The sequence below is a fragment of the Triticum urartu genome, chromosome 5, assembly GCF_003073215.2.
Source record: "Triticum urartu cultivar G1812 chromosome 5, Tu2.1, whole genome shotgun sequence".
Lineage (NCBI taxonomy): Eukaryota > Viridiplantae > Streptophyta > Magnoliopsida > Poales > Poaceae > Triticum > Triticum urartu.
The window spans coordinates 635489761-635498548 of NC_053026.1; positions in this window are offsets into that span (position 1 = coordinate 635489761).

Here is an 8788-nt window from a genome sequence, read left to right on the forward strand (position 1 = left end):
ACTTGGAGGACTTCAGTCTACTCTCTTCTACATGCTGCAAGACGGAGGCTGCCAGAAGCGTAGTCTTCGAAAGGACTAGTTATCCCCCCCTTATTCCGGCTTTCTGCAGTTCAGTCCACATATGATTCCCTTAATCCATTTGATACCAATGCATACATATGTAGTATAGCTTCTTTCTTGCGAGTACTTTGGATGAGTACTCACGGTTGCTTTCTCCCTCTTTTCCCCCTATCCCTTCTATCTGGTTGTCGCAACCAGATGTTGGAGCCCAGGAGCCAGATGCCATCTTCGACGACGACTCCTACTACACCGGAGGTGCCTACTACTACGTGCTGCCCGCTGACGACGACCAGGAGTAGTTAGGAGGATCCCAGGCAGGAGGCCTGCGCCTCTTTTGATCTGTATCCCAGTTTGTGCTAGCCATCTTATGGCAACTTGTTTAACTTATGTCTGTACTCAGATTTTGTTGCTTCCGCTGACTCGTCTATGATCGAGTTCTTGTATTCGAGCCTTCGAGGCCCGTGGCTTGTAATATGATGCTTGTATGACTTATTTTATTTGTAGAGTTGTGTTGTGATATCTTCCCGTGAGTCCTTGATCTTGATCGTACACATTTGCGTGCATGATTAGTGTACGGTCAAATCGGGGGCGTCACAAGTTGGTATCAGAGCCGACTGCCTGTAGGAATCCCCCTTCCAAACTCCTTGGCCGAAGTTGAGTCTAGTCAGTGAAAACTGTTTTACTAACATGGCTGTGTGGCTTACGGGCCCACGTCGCCATTGGGTGGTATTAAGATCTTTTATTCCTCGTCTATACTCTGGGACTCTGATCTCTCTCCTATTCGGGTTAAAATGGTTTTACTAAATCTAACTTTAGGTTCTCGATAATACTTTCTCCCGGAGAGCCCCTCATTCCAGATGATCGTCTACTGCACTAGAAGATTTTGAAGATACTCTTCGACCATTCCCGAGACCCTTGTGCCCTCTGCATTTTCAATTCCCTACTACCGATATATCCATATGGATAACGACATACACTTGTTGTTCATACCATTACTCTGAGTTTCTCTTGTTGTTACAAGATGCATCGAATTACTCTCCGACTTCTAAGAATCCCTTGTACCACTGTCTTGTAGTTCCTTGCCGCAGAAATACCCCTACAGATACTTTCTCACACTTACCGAGTATCCACTCGTCCCCGGTTGTTCATGTGTTTCATAGAAGTCTTCGAAATACCATTCGATCTTCCGATCCTCAGCAACCTATTGCTCTGGAATTTCTTGCTTGCTTTCATTATGATTAATCCCATAAGTGTGGTAATCTTATTGGCATCCTTTGTCATCATCAATTGAGTTCGTTGATTCAATATGTTGCGAATGCTTGCAATCCTCAACCAGATCTTTGAATTCATCCTTCCGGCTCTGGCATCATTTTAAACATGAGATGGTTCTTAACCAATCAATGCCTTGATCGGTTGTGCTTCTAAGTCTATTGAACTTATTCATTTTCAATCAGAACGATTGCTTCTGATCCCTTGATTTGGAAATCATAAAATTTCTTTGCATTAAGCTTTGGATTAGTCAGTTGTTTCCATAAAATGCCTTTGCATTGTTACTTCCTCTGGTTGTGTGCCGATGCTCACGTCAGCTCTGTTATGGACCGGCAGATCCTTTAATGGACTTTATCCGACAGTGTCCTTCATATTCAATAACCTTGTGAGCCTTCCCTCGGATACATAATGCCTTTGGTAAATGGTATCATCTACTTTCTCAACCTTGCTCTACTTTCGAGCTTGTGATATTTACTCTTGAACCTTGTGGTATATGTTTCTAAGAAGCCCCTATGGGTTGAACATATGCCTTCTCTAAACTGTGTGAACTCTAAAATTTTCACGAGTCATACACTTCTGGTATTTTGCCGGATAAAATTTCAACACTACAACTTCTTCGAAAGTGAGAAGTGAATGAAAGGTTATGCATTGGAGAAGTGGGAGTCGACCTTGAACTTTGTGTTCATGCCCATGGACATGATGTAGATCTTATCATTAAAGCTTCTCTTAAATTAAATTATTCCTTTGGTATAAGTTCATCTTATATCCGGGATCTGGCCTTTTGCAATCGTGGTTCCGGCCATGTTCTCCTTTAAATACCATTTCGCGTGCAAGTTTAAGCGCTTGTCTTCTGTAGAGCAATACCCCAGTCCAACCTCTACTTTCATCTGTCATCGAGTATTACCCCCTCTGGTATCTCGAGATTATCACGGAACTGCATAACTTCTTATGAGTTCTTCTTCAAGTATTATTTGACTTTCGCTGCATCATCATTTGACTTGATGTCATTGCCGACCGATTACATCTTCATGAAATCTCTCGACAAATGTGTCGTGGTCATCAGCAACATCCTAAGCTCTTCCAAGATATATATCAAATTCTTGATGAGAAATACCATCCTCTCCCCTTGATGATTTGTGTTACCATCGACCACTTTATTGACTTCCCTCCAACACAAACTTGTTCATGTTTTGTGTTATACCTTGAGTTCCTTGCTATCCCACATTTGTTCTTCTTTACCTTGGAGTATTACCATCTTTAATGTCAAGAAAGTCGTGAGGATTTCATCACCTCTTAAGGATTCTTGATACAGGTAATACTTCTCACCATCACCTTTCTTTCTTGGTCCCCGTGTTGGTTCTAACAGGGATTCCAACAAGTGAACGGTACTGCATGGATTTTTTACTTCTAACAACCCTATTTCCTTGAAGTTGATGGTCGCTAGTTCGTTCTTAGACTATTGGTTGTTGAACCACCATTCTAACGTTGATCATGCTACCTAAGCCCATCTTTCGGGTGCACCTTTCAATCAATGTTCAATTGTGTATGCTTTCCTCGAGCATACATCATTATATTATATCATTTGATCTGACAAATGTTATCTCCTTGTTCACATAATTGTGGAAACCCATCCTTTCGAAATCTCGATGAATTGTCACTGAGTTCATCAACTACCTCCTTATTCCTTCATTGGTTTAATGATGAGCTCTTGTTCTGGAACTCCCTTCCATAGTACATTTCGTGAGAATCTTACAATGTCTTCTCGTCAAATTGTGTTGCACCTTTTCTTCTCAGGCATCCAAATGTCTCAGGTATCCTGGCACCAATCAGATCTGAATCTCGGCCAGATATGATGGTTGGAACATGTTTCCAAGAGTTACACATTGGTCTTTATATGACCTGGTAAGGTGATGTCATGCCTAGCACACCTGACCGGAGGACTTATTGTTATAGTTTCCTTTTGGCAAGGTTAGTCATTCTTCCGTGAGGAAATTGTAAGACTTATTCTATAAGCTGTTCCTGATGGATCCTTTTTGTATCCAAAGTCTGATCTTCACCTGGAGACCATGCCAATGCTATCTCGAAGCATGTCTATGGTACTCCGATTTTCCACAAGAGCATTTGAAGCCCAATGCTAAATGCTTCCTGCTCAATTATCCAAACACCGTTGTATGGGTAATGTCAGGAAATATCTCTCCCCATACTTAAAGAATTTTCTACATTATATCCTGTCATGGATATCATGCTCTACTTGTCCATGGGAAGGATATATCCCTGAAATATGTGTTTAAACACATTTTCCTTTCCATTGTTCTGTTTAAATCTGATGATCACCTTTTCCTTTCCATTGTTTTGTTTAACCTTATTGGTGATATACATGATCTAAGCAGTAATATTCTCCTGCTTATGTAAACACCATGGTGTACAACTCAGTCAGTAAGACCCTGTTACTATTGTTGATGATATTCCGGTAACCACCGATGGGCGAGAACTTTGCCTATTGGTCCGCCTCGTTTCGACGAGTAGGAAAATGGTTCTCTTCGTCTCTCGCCCTTGGTACCAACGTTGTTGCCGACATAACTGACATGGTACTCTCTGACATGCCTTGCTATCATGACCAGGCAAGATGTCCCTGCTCCTATAAAAAAAATCACCTGGTGGGCCCATAACCCACAGGTCCACTGGATCGAAACCTGACTCTTCTTTACAACCCAGATTCTAATGTGTCCTGTGCACCTGGCTTCGTATGTGATTCACGAGCTAAAATATATACCATTATTCATCCTGAAATCTAACAGCATGTTATTCTCGTTGTTCAACCCCCCATTCCAGCTTCTGTCTAGTCAACGAATGATCGCCTGCCAGTTTGAAACTTTGGTACCATCGTATATTGCACTCAGAGACTTCACTGAAATACAACTCGTGGGGTACCTTGTGTATTTCCTATTGAGTTCACCGTCAGATGCCCAGCCTTCTGGAGATGCGTTCTTCCGGAGTTTTTCCCCTTGGTCGCGTTCGTAGGACGATGGAGTTCCCGGAGAAAGGATGACGAGTTGATCATGGTGATTGGAAGCAGAGAAATGAAGACATCAACGAAAGGGATCAACCTCTTCGAAAGGACAACCAAGACCGAGAAGACTCGTTAGGTTTCTCGCTACCAGCACCTTCCCCCCTACTCCCCTGCTTAAATCTCGGGACGAGATTTCTTGTAGTGGAGGAGATTTGTGACGCCCGGGTAATTAAACTACAGTAACCCTCTACTAAGGATGCCACGTCACCTCGGTTACTGTTGATAAACTCGAGTTAGTTCAAAAAACGATTCAAATTTAAATCCTAAATAAGTCAAACGACAAAAGTTTTCAAATATTATAATAAAAATGTTCGGGCTATGTCAATTATTGCATCGTTAATTATGGTGAAGTAAACACATTTTTATAAAATGCCTAAATACTTTTAAATGAATTAAAACAGAAAAGAAATAAGAAAAGAAAATACAAAAGCAAAAGACAAAACAAAACAAACAAACAAACAAAAGGCCCCCTGGCCAACTGGGCCAGACGGCCCAGCTCACCAGCCAGGCCGGCCCACCTGGCCCAGCCGGCCGACAGGCCCCTGCCTTATCCCCACGAGGGGGAAAGCCCTAACCCCCCCCCCCCCATGATGCCCCACTCCCCCACTCGTTACCCACCCCCGCGCGTCTCCCTCGCCCCACCCCGATCTAGATCGAGGGAGACGGCGCCTCGGCCCTGCCGCCTCACCCCTGCGCCCGATGCAAGCCAGCGTCTGCGCCGCCCCTCCCAGACTCCTCGCCCCTCCTCTCCCTCGCGCGGCGCCCAGCTGAAGCCGCGGCCTCGCCTCGTCGTCGACCCGACGCCATTCGCCGTCGCTGCCACCTCGCCCCCGTCGTCGATCTACCTCGTCGGACCACCCCGAGCCCGCTGTCTGTCCCTACAGCATCGCTGTGAGCTCCGCCACCCCCCCTGTACCTTCCCGAGCTCGGATACGAGCTCCTGCATGTCCTCCCCACCACCCGTAACTCCGGCCACCGCTCCCCTCGCCGCCTCCGCCGCGCTTGTCGCAGTCCCCTGCCCGGCGCCACTCCGGCCTCCTCACGGCCCGTCGCGTCGCTGCTCCGGCCGCGGCCACGAGCCACGCGCCGGCCCCCCTTCTTCCTCCCCTCTCGCTGGCCACATCGGGCGCCGACGCCCGCGCCTTCCCGGTCCGGCGCCGTGGACGCTGCCGTGCCCGCCGGCCACGCCCTGCCGTGGCCCGCCTCCCCTCTCGCCTGCAGCCGGCGCCCAGCCCGCCTCGCCGGCGCTGGCGCGCGCGCCTGCGGCGGCCGCCCGAGTTCGCCCGTTAACGGGTGGCGCCCACGGCCTGCACCCAGCGCCCGCAAGGCCCCCCCTGGGCCAATGACGTGTGGGGCCTAGCCCCCACAGAACGTTTCTGTTAAAAAAAGAGATAAAAATATATATTAATAATATTAAAATTAATTAATTTAATTAACTCTGATTAAATTAACTAATTATGTTTAATTAACCTAGTGAACTACTGATAATTAACTAAACAGTGAATGACAGGTGGGTCCCACTGGACCCACACAGTAGGTTGACCAGGTCAACGGTCAACGTTGACTGCTGACGTCATGCTGACGTCAGCATACACTATTCTGGATAATGTTAGAGTTAAATAATTAAATAAATTCTAAAAATGATTAAATTTTTTTAAATTAATATAAAATAAACCGTAGCTCGGATGGAAAAACTTTGTACATGAAAGTTGCTCAGAAGGACGAGACGAACCCGGATTCGTAGCCCGTTCGTCCGCCACGCATCCCTAGCATAGCGAACACGCAACTTCCCCCCTCCGGCTCCTCTGCCCGAAAACGCGAAACACCGGGAATACTTTCCCGGATGTTTCCCCCTTCACCGATACCCCCTCGTACCGCGTTAGGGCACACCTAGCATCACGTTTTGTCATGTCATGCATCATTATGCATGTGTTTGCATTATATTTATTGTTTCTTCCCCCTCTTCTCTCGCTAGACACCGAGACCGATGCCGCTGCTACCCAGTACGACTACGGTGTTGACGACCCCTCTCTCTTGCCAGAGCAACCAGGGAAGCCCCCCCCCCTTTGATCACCAGATATCGCCTACTCGTCTCTATACTGCTTGCATTAGAGTAGTGTAGCATGTTACTGCTTTCCGGTATTCCTATCCCGATGCATAGCCTGTCCTTGCTACTACTGTTGTTACCATTACCTGCTATCCTACTGCTTAGTATAGGATGCTAGTGTTCCATCAGTGGCTCTACACTCTTGTCCGTCTGCCATGCTATACTACTGGGCCGTGATCACTTCGGGAGGTGATCACGGGCATATACAATATACTTTACACAGTTACATTACCTGTGATACTGTTCGGAGATGGGGGCTGAAGGGGCAGGTGGCTCCATCCCGGTAGAGGTGGGCCTGGGTTCCCGACGGCCCCCGACTGTTACTTTGAGGCGGAGCGACAGGGCAGGTTGAGACCACCTAGGAGAGAGGTGGGCCTGGCCCTGGTCGGCGTTCGCAGATATTTAACACGTTTAACGAGATCTTGGTATTTGATCTGAGTCTGGCTACTGGCCTATACGCACTAACCATCTACGCGGGGACAGTTATGGGCACTCGACGTCGTGGTATTAGCCGAAGCCTTCGTGACGTCAGCAACGGAGCGGCGCGCGCTGGATTGGACTGGAACGCCTACTAGGCTAGGTCTGCTTCCGGCCGCCCACGCAACGTGCAGGTGTGCTAAGGGCGATGGGCCCAGACCCCTGGGCGCTTAGGTTTAGACCGGCGTGCTGACCTCTCTGTTGGTCTAGGTGGGGCTGCGACGTGTTGATCTTCCGAGGCCGGGCATGACCCAGGAAAGTGTGTCCGGCCAAATGGGATCGAGCGTGTTGGGTTATGTGGTGCACCCCTGCAGGGAAGTTAATCTATTCGAATAGCCGTGATCTTCGGTAACAGGACGACTTGGAGTTGTATCTTGACCTTATGACAACTAGAACCGGATACTTAATAAACACACCCTTCCAAGTGCCAGATACAACCGGTGATCGCTTTCTCACAGGGCGACGAGGGGAGGATCATCGGTTAGGATTATGCTATGCGATGCTACTTGGAGGACTTCAGTCTACTCTCTTCTACATGCTGCAAGACGGAGGCTGCCAGAAGCGTAGTCTTCGAAAGGACTAGTTATCCCCCCCTTATTCCGGCTTTCTGCAGTTCAGTCCACATATGATTCCCTTAATCCATTTGATACCAATGCATACATATGTAGTATAGCTTCTTTCTTGCGAGTACTTTGGATGAGTACTCACGGTTGCTTTCTCCCTCTTTTCCCCCTATCCCTTCTATCTGGTTGTCGCAACCAGATGTTGGAGCCCAGGAGCCAGATGCCATCTTCGACGACGACTCCTACTACACCGGAGGTGCCTACTACTACGTGCTGCCCGCTGACGACGACCAGGAGTAGTTAGGAGGATCCCAGGCAGGAGGCCTGCGCCTCTTTTGATCTGTATCCCAGTTTGTGCTAGCCATCTTATGGCAACTTGTTTAACTTATGTCTGTACTCAGATTTTGTTGCTTCCGCTGACTCGTCTATGATCGAGTTCTTGTATTCGAGCCTTCGACGCCCGTGGCTTGTAATATGATGCTTGTATGACTTATTTTATTTGTAGAGTTGTGTTGTGATATCTTCCCGTGAGTCCTTGATCTTGATCGTACACATTTGCGTGCATGATTAGTGTACGGTCAAATCGGGGGCGTCAGAGAGGTGGTCCAGGGGGAGCCGCGAGGCGACCTCCCGGACTCCATGAGTAAAGGGGACAAGACCCCCGTAGGGCTCCGAGTCCGGCTTTAAGCCGGACCCCGTGTCGGAATCATCGACGGTTCTGGACCGCGGCAGGCGAACTCCTGCCAAGAGGAGCAAGCCTATTGAGCCGGCATCCTCCGTCCAACCGGAGGCGCCGGACAATCTGTTGGAGGTGCTTAAGGGTGCCTCCATCGACGAGGAGCACCGTACCATCATGAGTACGGTGGTCCATAAGGTTCAGTCCGCCAAAAGTGGACTGACTGAAGCTTGTGCTAGCCTTCTAACAGGCTTCGAGGTAAGTAAAAAACATGTAAAAATATTACCGCATAGACAGTAGCCCCTGATGCTCTGTTTGGCGTTCGGAAAGAAAAGCCGAATAGAGGATCTATTAAATATCGCAGGAGTCTAACTAAAAAAGGAGGCAATATACGTCTGCAGGCTTCACTGCTGGCCACCGCCGCACTGACTCCGGAGGTGGGTGCCCTGAAGCAGGGCCTCGAGCGGACCGAGCAAGAGCTCGGCCTTGCCAAACGGCAGCTCGAGGAGAAAGAAGGTAAGAAATACCTTATAGAAAAAATGCCTATAAGAAGACGCAATTGCAAA